This window comes from Strix uralensis, chromosome 3, assembly GCF_047716275.1.
Source record: "Strix uralensis isolate ZFMK-TIS-50842 chromosome 3, bStrUra1, whole genome shotgun sequence".
NCBI classification, from domain to species: Eukaryota; Metazoa; Chordata; class Aves; order Strigiformes; family Strigidae; genus Strix; species Strix uralensis.
Genome location: NC_133974.1, coordinates 11,294,401 through 11,308,992, shown reverse-complemented (window position 1 = coordinate 11,308,992; position 14,592 = coordinate 11,294,401).

Genomic DNA, 14,592 nt, shown 5'->3' with positions numbered 1-14,592 from the left:
CAGTTGTTTTCAGTTTTCCTGAAGTGGTATTGCTTTCATGTTGTCAGATAAGAGATACTTGTGGTTAAGAGTGTAATGCAGTTTCAGTAATAAATATCTCTATTGTTCAGTCTAGTTTTTAATAGCTCTGTGATCCCACTAGCATATGAACAACAGGAGCTAAAGTATAATGTAAGGCAGTGGCTGGAGTTCATTCCTTGTTCTCGATCCTCTTGTTCTCATGCACAAGGAGCCCCTCTGAGATGACGATCTACAAATTATGAGCCTTCAGGTAGCTCCAGAACAGAAACTAGTACTTTATTTCAATTCTCAGCAGCAAATTTTCAGACTCATTTATCACACTGCTGACCAAACAACCACTGCCAAGTTAGTACTTATGGGAGGGGACTTGCATGCGGTGGAGATGGCACCAATCTAAGCCCCAACTAAGGTAATACTCACCTGAGCAGAGTGTTTATTCCAAGAACTAATTTTTCAGAAAATTGATGGCATTTTGAACTTTGCTAGCACTTTTTACTGGGAATTCAACATGCCCTGATGGTCCAGTCCTGCTGTGTGCTGGCTGTGTCCAAGCCCTGATAAAAATGCTGGTTCCCAGTGGAGAACATTTGGCTTATGTCTCTACCGCATGATTCATTGCCACGTTAAAGCTGTCACAGCTTGCTTCAAATGCGGGTCTGTGCAGGAGGGTGAAATGCTGCCCTGAGATACTGCACTGGTACTCCTTACTGTACAAGTGTACCAGCTCTGCCTCCCAACAGGACCGATTAGGTTATTTGCAGTACTAGGGTGATGTGCCTGTGCTGTTTCCAGACCAAGAAATGGCTTGTTTGGTACTAGCGAGGAGGTCTGCACTGGACTGCCCGAGGAGGTACTCCATGCTACGTGAAGCCACCAGCAGACAGTACTGCATGTGCGTTATGGGCCAGGCATGTGATGCATTCAATACATGGTCCTGTGGGAATGCACAGATGAGGGGTCAGGGCATCAGAGAATGTTAAGATGCCATTGCAAGAACGTGGAAATAACTTTTTGCAAGATCAGACCTTGAAAGCAGAGCACTGCCTGCAACCCCAGGCCTCTTGCCCAGCAGAGCCCAAATAACAGCCCTAAGTCAGATGAAAGTTTTGGAGCCGTAGGACCACTGTGTGAGACTGAAGAGAGTCCATCTGCATGATCAGAAATGCAGCTGAAATAACTGCGTTACTAACTCATATACCAAAACAGCTTCCAGACAAAAGCAGGAAGGGCTAATGCAATCCAGTGGGCCATATTTTCCTCACCTCGGGAAAACACTTCTGTGAGCAAGTGAATTTCTTGAGTCTTAGGCAGTAGCCCCATCATGAGCATCAGGCAGAGTCACTGACAAGACTAAGCCATGGGACACCTTAAGAAGTATCTTGGTTTTAAACCACTTTTTGAGACCCAGCATCCCCCTGTTGCTAAGGGATGTTCCCACCACTCTTGAGAACCTGTGGTGCCCTTTGCTCCTCATTTTGTGGGGCCAGCCTCCAACATGCCTCTTCCCTTCCCACTCAGTTCACCTGGAGCTACAGCCTCAGTCAACAGCAATTGCAGTGGTACCTAGAGCTAGCAAATATGCTGGGAAGCTGAAATTACCCATTCCTTGGCTGTCTGTGCAACTTCTCTGCTCATGGAACTGAAGAGCAGAAAGGAGGTTCAATTTTCTGTTAAAATTTAATATTGCAGAATATGGCCCTGCATCCTATGTGTGTCATACCACCTTTGATAAAATTACTTCTGAGCAACGGGGACAAAGGAAAGCCCTTACATGTCCGTGCCAAAGCAGAGCCCTTCGAAACAGTGGAATAAACAATCCTGGGAAGGTTGAAGCCTCGGATGCGAATGTCAGACAGATTCGTGCTACAACATCTGTCCCTCACAGAGAAACAAATCAGTCACGCGTGGCCAGACAGGCGGAGCTGGTGGTTGCAGACTGTGCAGACCCAGGGAAATTTGCAATTCCAACAGCAGATGGCACAGTCCTAAAACTAAAATCAGCCTGCAAGGCAGTCATGGGGAAACATTGCCTGGGCTACAAATCTGAAAGCTCCTGCGAGAGGGTCCTGTGGAGTGAGTCTACAGATTTGGCAACATAAGCAAACTGGTTTTGAAAATAGTGTATTTTCTCTTTAGAAGAAATCATGTGTAAAAGAAACTGCATATATGAGACAATCTGGTAGCAGCGGAGTTAGTTTAAGACTCTCGAGTACAGCTGACAAATGTAATTATAAGTTTTTTGGCATCCATGCCTCATAAAGCACTCTTTTAATTATCCTTGTATGATCTAGAAACAATTTATAGTGGCCATAGATACAAAGAAATTCTATTTACTGAAAGGAAAGTGAAACTCCAGAATGATTTAATTGAACAGTAATGTCTTAAGTTTGCTTTCATGCATACCTAATCCTTTTGTGTTTTTTAGCCATCATCCAGAATCTTACAGAATTAGGCATAAAAAACATGTCCTGTTATGTTTGGAATTTTATGAACTAAGTGAGATTTGAGTATAGCAACCTCAAAGCCCCCCCCCCCCAACATATGAGAAAAGCGGTGCAGCAGACTTGGCTCTTTGGTTCCATTAGCATCAACAAGATTGTTGGGCAAATACACTTATTTTGGCACATTTCCTACAAACTTGCAGAATAAAACCTAGAGATCTTCCTTCAGTAGGCATTATGGTTAAGCCTGGATGTATAATCCAGGACAACCATTTCATGATGTTTAAGGAATTAAGAAAACTAATCCATCCTTTTGATGCACTAAGGAATTGCTAGAGGAATTGTCTAGTGGTTAGATCAGGAAACTGTGAGTCAAGGCGTCTGTTCCCCCTTTGTCAGTGAATCATTTCCTCTTCTTCGAGTCCCACAAAATACCCAGACAGAATCTGTCCCCAAGTAAAATAAACTCTTTACCAGATTCAGTCCCCATGTAGCTCCCAGGCTGCTGCTTGTGGTAGAAGCTCTAACATGTGTTAGAATTTGAAAGCTTTAAACGTCAAAAGAGAAAGACGTGCTGTGGTCCTGTACGTGAATTTTCCCTCTGCAGGTTTCACAGAGCCCAGAGCTCTGTTACCACCTGCCCTGTGATGGCACATAGAAGCAGCAATCTCAGCATGGTCCTCATTTTGGTAGATGTCATGGAAGTGCAGAGAAAAAGACTTTTCCAGTGCTAAGAAGCACGTAATTTATATTAGTAACATTTAATGACTGGACTATCCACCTTGGTTAAGGCTCTGGTGACTTCCTTGCAAAAATTTTAAATCTTTTCCCTGGGATAGGATGAATTGCTTTTTGGAGCTGTCTACACTGCTCATAGAAGGAAATGTCAAGCCATTTTACTCCTAACTTACTGCCTCAGTTCAGTGCTTGAATAGTCATCCTTGACTCCTGCTGTAGGCATCAGACCACATTAGGCACCAACTCCTGAAGTTTAACAGAAGTTTATTTGCCGCTGTTTTGTACTTTCAACAACTACAGTTGCTGATGCTGTTTTTGCAGTTGCCACACATTCCCTGATCCCCCCACCACTGCACACCCAGGACTGCTGCTGCTCTTCTGTTCAGTGGTATTTGCCCAGGAGCCAGCATCTTCCCAGAGGCAGTCTACAGCGAGCAAATAGAGAAACAGTGCGATGCTTTACTGCCCAACACAGTAATCAGTCATCCCCTCCCACTGCTAATCAAGCAAACAAAAATATGTACTCTCAGAGATAACAAGGATTAAAGGTTTTGCAGTTATTTCCCACAGCGATTCCAGGCATTCCCATATTTGCAGCAATTCCCAGAAGTTTACATCCCAGTTGCCTACAGGAGAACAGCAGTCTTCAACGTTCAGAGAAACACAGAGAAACTCTGCAGAAATGTCTTGAATGTTTAGGATTTCTCCTTCAAAAATATGTGTCTGACACAAGAGGAGATTAACTTTACCTAGCTGCAGCTTTCTAAAAGTTAGGCTAGTGAGCAGGAACCCTCAGTAACCAATGGAGGCAGAGGACCAATTTCAGACAATGAAAGTATGAAAGAAATAATGCCTTAAGGAAATCACAGTGGTCTATCCTTTTCTTCCTTTGTTTGTCTTAAACACAATTAAAACTAGCTTTCTCACCAAGAAAATAATTTTCAGTTTCATTTGTTGGTAAAAATTCAGTTAGCATTTGCCTGATTCCTTCCAATTGGTATGTTCTTTTCTACTTATCTGTCATCAGAGGCTGTTGTGGTTCAGGTATATGAATGTAGGTACCTGGATTGTAGGTGTTTACATCTCTGCATGCAAACACTTCTACTGAATGGTGTTTCTCATTCTAAGGTAGAGTAGGCCTAATGAACAGCACCCCAGAAATGCTTATTTCTTCCCGTTAATAATGAGGAGAACCTGGGGTCACTAGCTCTGGTGTAGATACCCACACTGTAATTGTCTAAAATTAGGTGGGATAGATCTCATGCAACAAGCTTGATACTTTAAGCCCCTGTTCAGCAAAGCATTTACTGACAGCATAAAATGAAGCCTGAGCTTAAATGCTTTGCTGAACTGAAGCCTCAATTACTTAAGGAATGAGAAGACAGTCATGGAGGATCATAGCAGTTAGACTTGCATGAGGCTTATGTTGGATTTCAACCACACAGTCCTACATACCGTTCTATTCCCCTGCAGAAAACACTTCTTCCTTCAGTTTCCTCCTCCAAACACATTTATTTCCGACCCCTCCCAGCACTCACTCTCCCTGGCTGAGTCACAGACGTGGTGCAACCCAAAACTGGGGCAAGCAAGCAAGAGGCACCGCAGGCTGCCGGGATTTGCAGCTCTTCGCCACTGGCTCTTATCCTTTTATTTTTGCTTCAGCGTTTAGCATCAAATTCTTCACTGCTCAACTGAAAACTTTGCTCAAGAGTGGCAAGACTACATAAATACGTGGTGGTGGGATGAGTGAGCTTTGTGTAATTTGGGGCTTAGTTTGTAAACTACTGGGGGTAGGTGGCCAGAGCTGAAAGCCTGGCCTTGTCGGGTGTGTTTGCACTAGCAAACTCCATGCTTGCAGGGTGCAGGTCCAAACACAAGCACTGGTACCCATGTTGTAGTGTTGGCTTGGGCCACTGTGCTGTCCCTCATGGCACCTGGGCATATCCAGCCCCAAAACACCTTCTGTCTCCTGTCACCTCCTCCTGGCTACCAGGAGAACCTGGCTACAGGAGTAAACCCTGAAGTTATGCTCATTATTTTTTATAGTCATCTTGCAACTTTGAGGCAGAGACCTAATCATCACTTCTATGCAGAAAGTAATTACTACAGTCATCTCCTGAGCTTGGTCAAGGCTTTTGGGTTCAAATAATAAATAATGGTAGTGATTTATTATTGTTTTCATTCTGTAAAGACGTTAGAGGAGATGTCAAAATATGCAAATCAAACTGGCACGCTTTGTTTATATGTGCCATCACTGTGCTACATGAGAAGCAGAGAAATGCAATTACTAAACTGAGATCAGCCATCAGCAACAATTGCTGCAACCCTGAGGATGTGCAGAGTGCGGACTAAGTGGAAATCGGTAACTGTAAAAATACAGGGACATGTGATACTTTTTTTTCCCTGTTACCACAATTTAGGCTATGTAGTCCCTTCTGGTCCATAAAATCAATGAAGACACAATCCCAAGTATTGAGCAATACCGGTATTAATAATCACAGACATCTGAATTCCACTCTTAGTTTCACACAACTAGTTAACTACCTAATAAACCAAATAAGTAAATGAAACCCAACAGTAGCAACACAAATGTAACTGAGAATTCAGTTAGGTCCAGTGACTGTCATTGCCATGGGCAAGCTGACTATGTTAAGGGACGAGGGAGAGTGGGGTCAGCATTACTTGAAATAATCAGCAATTTTCTGGGCTAAAATACACTATGTTTCTTTCTATGACTCCCCTGATCTGACTTCCATTTCCTTGTGTCAAGTGCTTATGCCATGTTTACATGAAGTGTGAGTCATTATCAAATGCATTTTCACTTGGTTTTCTTCTGGTATTTTCTATAAAATGAATGGTTGTAGAATGTCCATGTAAAAAATTAAAATTACTGTATCGTTCACTCCATTAGTGCTGAACAGCTTTGGAAGAGAATGAGGCATACTTAAGTTTCTGGTTTTCCCTTTTGATGATATATTTAGAATTTTTAAATGTGAAAAAAAGAGCTTTTTCTTCCAATTAATCCATGTGTCAAGTTTTTATTATTAGATTTTTATACATTTAGCAATAAATATATTTTTAGCTTTTTCCCACCTTTTATTTGCAAGAAAATGTGTCAGTATTCCCAGTAAACTGCAGGCTGGAAAATAAATGCCTGTGTGTTATAACTTTCTGAAATGCTCTTTAGTAACAGAAATAAATACGTTTTGAGTTTTTCAAAGTGGGAGAACCTTTCTAGTGGAAGTAAAAATGCTGTGACATGATTGCTGAGAAATGTTTATTTAATCTCCTTGACAAGATTTCGGGAAGAAATGGGTGAAGAATATTTTTTTTTGTTTGCTTTTCTCTTTCATGATATTATGTATGAATTAAAATGTGTCGTGGTTTAACCCCGGCCAGTAACTAAACACCATGCAGCCACTCACTCACTCCTCCACCCCCCTGGTGAGATGGGTAGGAGAATCAAAAACAAGTAAAACCCATCAGCTGAGATAGGAACAGTTTAATAATTGAAATAATAATAAAATCTAGTAAAAATAACAGTAATAATAATAATTGTCATGAAAAGGAAGATAACAAAAAGAAAGTGAAATAAACCCCAAGAAAGACAAGTGATGCATAGTGCAGTTGCTCACCACCTGCTGACCCATGCTCAGCCAGTCCTTGAGCAGCGATCGGCTCCCCTCAGCCAACTGCCCCCAGTTTATATACTGGCCACGATGTCATACGGTATGGAATATTCCTTTGGCCAGTTTGGGTCAGCTGTCCTGGCTGTGTCCCCTCCCAACTTCTTGTGCCCCTCCAGCCTTCTCACTGTCAGGGCATGAGAAGCTGAAAAATTCTTGACTTAGTGTAAACACTACTTAGCGACCACTAAAAACACCAGTGTGTTATCAACATTATTGTCATACTAAATCCAAAACACAACACTATGCCAGCTACTAGGAAGAAAAGTAACTCTATCCCAGCTGAAATCAGGACATGGTGTAAAATAACCTGGACAGTATCAAGGACAAATTTACCTGTAGTTCTTATTTCTGATTTTCAAGCACTCAAAATGTAATGAGTAATTAAAAGCTACTAGCAGTGCAAAAAAATCTATAAATTCAATAAAAGTAAACTCCCTCCTTGCATAATCCACAAGGTTTCACAATTCTCTAGCATTTCTCTTTTATGTAAGACAACAACTGAGTCAGAGACTTCAACACATTTTATTATAAGCTCATTTGGTGCACAGTCCCTGTTTGCTTTCTGACCATGGTCATAAGATGATCTACGTCCAATTAAATCTCTTAGGCTGTGAATTAGATATTCATTACACACCCCTGATGACTCCATACAGCAAAATTGCATAATGTTGTCGTAAATCTTATTTGAATGAATGAGTTGTTGAATTAAAAAATGATGTAAAGCTTAGTCCCGCCCTTTCATGTGTTATACTTCACTACACACTTTCGAGAATTAGCAGCTGGGGAGATGAGCCTCCACTTTCCCCACAACACCCAGGGAGGTAACGACCGAACATTTAGGGTCATAGTCTGACTCAGTGGTTATTATAGCAAGGTACCAGTTAGTTAAGGAATCAGAATTTAGGCAGTTTATATTGAAGCCAGTATTCCCTTGGCATTTATTTTGGTTTCATAATATTTATTTTGGGGGCAATACGGCTTCTGCCCACAGAAGGGAACTGTTGTAAAATCTAAAAATACAGTCGTACACATGGCAACATCCTGGCCCTATAAATATAGGGAAAGCCTATTTTTTTGGTGAATTTATGGCACATGCATTGGCTGTGAAACTGGAGTTCCCATGTGCATCAGTGCATCATGTTGCCATTGAACACTGACATGCCTGATGCTGAGATCATGTAAAACTTTTTGTTTCGACGATACTGAAGAGGCAGGAGTGAGCTTTTAATAAAGTATCGTTGCTTCTTCATGCTTGCCTAAATCACAAGGTCCAGTAAATTGCGTGTGGAGTGCTGTACCACATTGCTGCATTACATAAAATCTCATCGGAGACATTTCTCAGTACATTTCCAAGGGAAGTGAAAATAATGCTTGCTGACCTACCTTTGGGTGTGAACTGTGCTGAAAGCAGTTACAGCTGTTGACAAATAGCCCTCAAAAACCTGTCCTACTTGAAAGCCAGTCCCTTGCTTTTCACAAGAGCAAACAGGCAGAGCAGATAAGGGTAACGATTTTGGCTTGCCATCCTCTGTGTCTGCAGGAGTGGCGAAATAGTGATAATCTGGCTGATATTACTCACAATAGTGTAACTGTTACCCAGCTCAAGCAACTTAACATGCATTTACCTACAGGTACATGCCCAGATACCTAGCTCACCAAAAGTCATTTGTTAGCATTTTTTTCTCTTCCTTGGACAGCAAGAGCCTCAAACCTGGAGGATAATTTTGTTTTGCTTTCCTCTGGAATCAGCCTACAAGAGACTGTGCCACTGTCTTAGATAATTCCTTTGCCACTTCCTTCTCTCTGGTGAGATGCCAGAGGACTGGGAAGTGCTCGTGGGCTTGATAAACTGCTCCCATGCATTGGTCAGGTATTTAATGGGAAAGTAGGTTTGAAATGGAGTTCATCCCCCTGGGAGACAGGGCACAGCCTGGCAAGAGCTCTGACCAGAAAACTGATTTTTTTTGTTTCACCACAGGAGGAAACCACTATTTTTAGAGCTGAAAAAAGAATATGAGTGAGGAAGAAGCCCCTCACCTACTCCAGCATAGCCAAAGGGTCAAGGTCCTTATTCCAGGTGTGGGGAGAGATTGTGGAAGCTTTTTACATTTAATTTTACAAACAGTACTTTTCTTCCTGGGGAAAAAAACACAACACACTTTTAGAAAGACCCTAAAAATGAAGGCATATTTTTAAAAATACTACTTTGGTATTTCTTCCTGGCATTTACCAAACTTAATTTTTCACTTTTCACTGCAGAAAGGCATTTTAAATTTTAAAATTATCCTAAATTTACAAAAGAAAGTCTGTGAAGGGTTAAGCTATATCTCCCCCAAGAGTCTTAAAACATTTCATTTTACATGAAAAATATCTTAGTTGGTAACAAAAGCAATTATCTTCTCCAGAAACCCCAAATTTCTGTTTCTTGGTTTAACCCAAGCCAAAATTTCCCCTCTAACTGTTCATTCAGCCTCTGACTAAACAGGAAATGTTTTTTTTATACTCAGATCTAGACGGTAGACTAAAGGTCAAGTCCCTGTCCTCATGTCCAGCTATTTGTAGAGAAGACATTTGAACTCTGGTCTAGGCAGAGGTCCCTGACACTGACCTGTTAGCTACCTCTATGGAATAAATTTTTCCTGTGTTAAGCAAAAGATCTTTCCCTTTTTCTCCCTCTCCAAAGTGGAAACACATGTTCTAGCAAAAAATTTTGGTTCATAATAACCAAAATCTTCAGATACAGGTGGTTTCTGGAGGAAGCTTTTAACCCTCTGTAGTGCTAGGGTACTTGTGAGGTGATCTCTTTTCCTTTCACTTTCACCAAGGGAAGAAGCTGTCACAGAGGTGGCAAATGAAGAAATTGCTCCCCAAAAAGCAGCCTTACTGGGGCAGGCAGGGCACCTTGACCCCATGGAAAGGGGGCAGAGGGGCAGCCTCGTCAGGGACAACACGCCAGCCATCTGTCTGTCCTCACATCAATGCAATCAGGACTGGCAGGGAGTAGGATTGCTTAAAGTCCCTAAAATTTTTAAAAAGTGCTTGACATAATAGGTATCCTCACAGGAGCATTTTTCAGAGGTAGCACAGTGTGGGAGTTAGGGAGCCCATGCAGCGATAACACATTATATTTCTTAAAGGTTTTGAGAAGCAGTGGGATACACAGAAGACAGCCTGGATAGAAGTTAAACAATTTATGGCAAAACACCCTCACCGCTAAAAAGAGGAATTAATTGCCTCACAGCCAGAAAGGATGAAGAAGCTTGCTTTCCTCCTACGTAGATAACGAAGAGAAATCAGGAAATGAGAATCTGAGAAAGAAATGGCTAAAATGCTAATTTTATTTCACTAAGTTATGTGTTACTAACTTTAAGCAATGCAGATCCAGCGTGCATGAGTGAGCTCACCACAGCCATTTACAGAAGGAAGAGAGGTAGGATTTGCCCAGAGTGGTTCTTCTGGGAATAGAGAAGCAGATTTAAATAGGATTTATTTCATGAAGAAGCTCCATTGAAACAGGAGCCCAAACAGCCAGATTGATATTGCAAAGTCCCAAAATCTCATCTCCACCTGAGGGAGGGAGGCCCTTTCACTGCATACCCAGGGAGGGGGTTTTGTGTTGTTTTATTTTAAAAAGCATTATCTTTGGTGCAATGCACTTGAATTCTGGGTGCTTAGCCCTTTCCTAGAAAGTAAGGATGAGTAAAGATCAGCTGTAAGTGGCACAGAGAGGACAGATGATGGGAAAACAAAGACAAAACATCCTTTAATTTGTGCCTAAGCACAAAATGGCTGGTGCCTCTCCACCCATGAGGAGGGCTGCTCAAAAATCACACACAACTTGTAACAGAGCCAAGTTGTGCATGCGGCAGCAGATTAATTTTTAATTTTTCTTTTAATGTGAACCAGGGCTCTTCCACAGGGAAAGTCTCCATTTAATCCCACAACTCCTCACTGTCAGCTGCAAGGAATATGGCACCTATCACTTCAGCCTGATGCCCCTCGGGCTGCCAGCATGTCTCAGGCCTGAGGATGTCCTCTTGCAGTGCTGGGTGCTGAGGACTGTTTGTTCTTCTCCTTCTCAGCTCGTGTTGTCCTCAGCACTGCTCGGGTGCTTCTCTTCTCCAGTGAAACACCACTGGTTGTTGCCTTGCTCTGAGGAATACACAACGTATGTGAGTGAGCTGCCTTCAGGACATGAAAACCAACACGTTTTTTGCTGTGAAAGGGTGGGGGGAATATCAAATATTTCACGTTTCCCTTGATTACTGTATTTCCATGAATCACATCCTTGGGAGTGGGGCAGCCTGGCTGGGGGGCACTGAGAGATGAGTGTTTGCAGGGTCCTGCTGCCAGCTTGGTCTGCCATGGCTTTCGCCTTCCAACATCTCTCACACTCCATTATCGTACCCAACAGAGCCATTTCTCCACGCCTGGTGTGAACCAGCACCACTGCCTACAACTCTGCTGCAGCTTCAGCCGAGTCAGACCAGCCCAAACTTTGTACCATGTCACTCACGTCTGCCACCCACTGCGTGCTCCAGCTCGGCGCCTCCGCACAGGAGGAAACATGCTGAAAGCTGCAATGCCCATGGCCCATTTTTCAAAAATTTGAATGCTGTGAAGAGCTCAGTTAACCCCATGCATGCTGCTCTGTGTGCAGGGGGAGGGGAGGCGGCTCCAGGGGAGTTTCTGTAACACGTAATAAGAGGGAGAATATATCCTGGGATCTGGTAGGAGGACTTTGGGGAAATACAAATATGGATTATAATAGCACTTGGCAAACCTGAACCAAATGGAATTCATTCCTGATGTGAGGACCTTCAAGGCTAATATCAGTGCCAAAACATGCTGAGGGAGGAGGAAGAGAGGCACTAGTTAGAAACAAGGATTTCCAGGCTCTTTTGCAGGTCACTGGCACTGATGCCATTATGTCTGTCCAGGCAGGAGGTGTCCTGGTCTGCAGCCCCATGGACTCAGAGTGTGCTGGTAGTGAAGACTTGAATGGGGAGAAGGAAGAGAGGTGGGTATCCTCAGGGAAGATGGAACATCGTGGGTAGGAAACAGCTGCACCGTGTCTCAGATTGGCTGTTTCTCTGCCTCATCCTGTTCTCCTGCCCCATCTCACATCATGTGCTCTGCTCATCCTTTTGCCCCCTTGTTGTTCCTGGTGTTTCCTTTCCTTATCCTCCTTTTGCATCATGCCTCCTCGTGTACCTAAGCACACATCCCTCTTCTCGGGCATCAGAGGAGTGATGGTTATCAACCTCATTAGCCACTGCAAAGAGTACAGTGCTTCACCTATGCTACATTTTTAGCCCACCTCCCTGTTTGCAGTCATTAGCCATTTGGTAGTTATAATCCTCTCATGGACCATGTAGTATTGTATTATTGAAACCATCATTGTTACTTAGATTAGTAATAGCTAGAAGCTTCTCGGTTTTTGGCCTTGGTACAGTGAAAACACATAGTAGGAGACAACTGCTGCACCCAGAAGGCTTGTAAACATGATGGCTGGGCATCTTAAAAGGTGTGGAGTCCACTGACCCCATTGGTGAGCCTGGAGAAGAGCCATCCCCAGCTTTCTAAATGAGCTCCGGGTGGATACCAGTGTGGTGATGGCCCTGAGAAGATAACAAGGTGGCCTGAGAGAGTGATGACTCTCAGACAGGAGCAGGTCCCCAGCTGTAGGCAAGAGGAGGTACTGCATGAGCCACAGCAGCCCATGGCAAAACCCGTGGCGTGGAGACTACCAGGCACCAGTCTGGGGCAACTGGGATCATCTGCCTAGCCTGAGGGCTCCATGGGGACATCCTTCACCAGCAGGGAGGCTGGGATCATTGTCCATGGGATACTTGCAGCCCTGGAAATGGCCTGACCAGTCACGCTACTGAACCATCCTGAGCACGGGCACGCTTCAAGGGGAATGCAACCAGGGAGGAGGGCAGCAGCTATCCCTTCGGCACCATCACAGCTGTGAGCAGAGAGCTGGGTCCAGGCTAATTCCTTAATAACTATGCTGAGGAGCAAGGCTGGGGCTTGTTGATTGTTGATTCAGGTTTCCCAGACTTATGTTTCCTTCTGTTTCCTTCCCTCCCTTCCCTCTAATAAAGTTCTGCTCATTTAAAACACTTTGTTAAAGTGTTTAAAACACTTTGCTGCTGTGACTAGGAAAACACTGCTTAATCCAGGGTGCACAGAGAGAGTCATTTAGTCTCCCCAGTTTCTGAATGGGAGGTTGAGTCAGGATTGCTCCCATTTTCAAGGAGGCATAGATCAAAACTGGACCCAGCTTAGCAACAAGTGTTATGAAAGCAAGACCAAAAAAATGGGATGACGATGATGAGGTGAGGGAGGCTCCCAGGATCCCTCACCAACTCAAGATATTCTATGACCCAACTATGGGTCCCTTCCAACTTGAGATATTCTATGATTCTGGGATCCGGCAGACCATCAACAGTAGAGTGAAGCAGTCTCTGAGTCATGCTGCTCTGCCTGATGACATGTCCATCACGAGACTGAGCATATAGTGGACATGGACACGTCCTGACCAATGCCAGGTTATGTGTTTGGACTCAGATGGCAAGTCTGAATACGCCCAGTAAAGTGTCTTACTCAGCTATTTGCCAAGCCTCTCTCTTCTTCTATTGCCCCTTCTGTTGGAAGGTCTCACTGCAACACCTCCATCTGAGAAGACTCACTGTCACTGTCATAGAGAGAGTGGTAGCAGGGTAGTTATGACCTGGGAATTTATTACCACCTTTGCTTTCTATGCTCTATAAAATTATTAAAAACCATTAGAGACCAGTGCTGCATCTACAGATGTGATCCATGCATGATCTTCACTAAAAATGCCATACCTTCTCACATATAGATGAAATTTCAGCACCTAGAATGGCAGACTGAAGAGTAATACAAAGTATGGAAATCAGCACTGGTAGCTCTTGATAGCTGTACCTCTCTATGCTTTGAATAGAACAAATAAGAGTAGTATTCTGATTTTTTTCTTTATAATTATCTTAATGAAGACAAATATATGATTTTGTCTTTTTAAATTAATGAAATTTATTATGAATTTAAAGGTTAATTCTTTAGAAAGTTGGGGTAGGTTTCAGTTCTGTATTAAGACTCCTGAACTTCAGTGTCTACATGCAAACCACACCTAGTGTGCATTTTACATGAGACCATCATGGACAGTGAAGAGCTTGTCAGTACAGCAAATGAAGCCCAGTGAGCAATTCAAGTCACCAGACCCCCAAGCCTCAGCTCAGCTGCCCAGACATATGTCTGGGGGTGAACAAGACTTTTATGTGATGCTGTGAGAAATGACACAGCACAGAAAAGACCCAAAGTCTTTTGCACTGTTGTTCAGAAGTCAGAGAGGGCACCAAGGAGGTCTCAGATGATAAAACCTGAATTGCTCCTTTGCCTCACATGTTGACACCTAGATGTAGACACAGATCTTGACTTTTTTACAGTAACTTACTGCCTCCTGATAAGTCCTGATGTCTGAAGTGCTGCTGAGAGCCTTATTTGCTCTTGTTCTCTCATGTCCTGGCAAGATAAATCCTAAGATGGCACCACTGTGAATAAAAAATAGTTCAAGGACTGCTTTCTGCCCCATGGTCTAAAGCTGTGGCATGTCTCATGGCCACACAGATAAGCAATCTTCTCCTCCAAAACTGAATGGCCACATCCAAAATTCC